Source organism: Acyrthosiphon pisum, chromosome A2, assembly GCF_005508785.2.
Source record: "Acyrthosiphon pisum isolate AL4f chromosome A2, pea_aphid_22Mar2018_4r6ur, whole genome shotgun sequence".
Classification (NCBI taxonomy): Eukaryota; Metazoa; Arthropoda; class Insecta; order Hemiptera; family Aphididae; genus Acyrthosiphon; species Acyrthosiphon pisum.
In genome coordinates, this window is record NC_042495.1 from 104,721,042 (window position 1) to 104,722,235 (window position 1,194).

Consider the following 1,194-nt stretch of genomic DNA (forward strand, 5'->3'; position numbering starts at 1 on the left):
GTTTACCGTACGGAACCCTAATAAACCGACAATAGACGGACAGTTTCGTTATGTAAAAATTCCCGTTTATCCTTAATTTTTCTTTTGTTTTCACGACGCATTTAAAAACTACTGGAAATTTTTACTTTTGACCCCCCCCCCCCCCCAAAAAAAAAAATACAAACTAGATTCACTTTCCAATCAGAAAAGAAAATATACTTATAAACATAAACATTCAGTGACTGGACTTAAACATGATTACTTATTCAAAAAGATCAATAAAGACCATAATATTTTAGATGCTTAAACACAGTTGAATCAACTAATTTACAAAAATGAGTTCTTGTTAACTAAAAATGTATATAATTTTGTAATAAAGATAATATCCTCACAAATTATATAATTTATCATAAATAATAAATCATAAGACCTTTTTATATTAGCATGAAAAAAATTAAATAAATCAATTCCTCAATAGAATGAAAAACTCCCAATTGCTCTCCAATAAGGTAGTCTACATGTACGAGTATAATTTAATTAAACATTGTGTATCTTCATGAAAGTTGTTATGTTGAATAAATATTCATAGCATTCACATCTAAAAATCCATTAAAAAGAATAAGTAATTTTTGTTCAAAATACATCTAGAAGTTTATACTCACTGGGTTTTCACTGATTTCCAATCACTGCCCATATAGTCCATACATACATTCCATGGTTACGGAACAAAACTACAGAGGTACTGGGATATTTTCTCAGGGTTGTGTTAAAAAAGTCAGCTGAATCTTGATCGTATTTTGAATCCTCAATTACTGGTATAATAAGTTCTTCATCAATTTCAAAGATTTTTCCTGTTTTTTTCATTGAAAATTCCATAAACGACATTTACATTCAATCTATTAAAATACTATACTCTGTTCAAAATAAGAAACCTAGACGGCGGCGACCAGTTTTCGTCGGCGGCGGTCAGGCTACGCCCATTGTTTGCCCCACCAAATCAACCACCTGCTCACCAGCTCGGCCGACTACGCGCGACGCAGCTGGTGGCAGGTGTTCGCATGTACGCGCCTTTCCGTTGAATTTCAAATAATATTGTTCATTGTAGAATTTGTGTTAGTTCCGTTACAACGTCCTCCGTTTTTTAACCTCGCAATTTCTACTTACAATTCTTTTACTATGAGTGAGCACAGTGAAAACCGCAATATTGTTGAACCA

General features: G+C 32.9%; 1 long non-coding RNA gene across 1 annotated transcript in view; it reads right to left on the minus strand.

The window, feature by feature from the left end:
* Positions 1-207: 207 nt before the first annotated feature.
* Positions 208-1,194, minus strand: part of LOC107884816 — a 6,394-nt gene continuing 5,407 nt past the window's right edge. The window contains exons 3-4 of the long non-coding RNA XR_001680171.2: positions 642-830; positions 208-577 (exon numbers count right to left, since the gene is read on the minus strand). This is a non-coding gene — a long non-coding RNA (uncharacterized LOC107884816). The remainder of the gene's footprint in view (positions 578-641; positions 831-1,194) is intronic.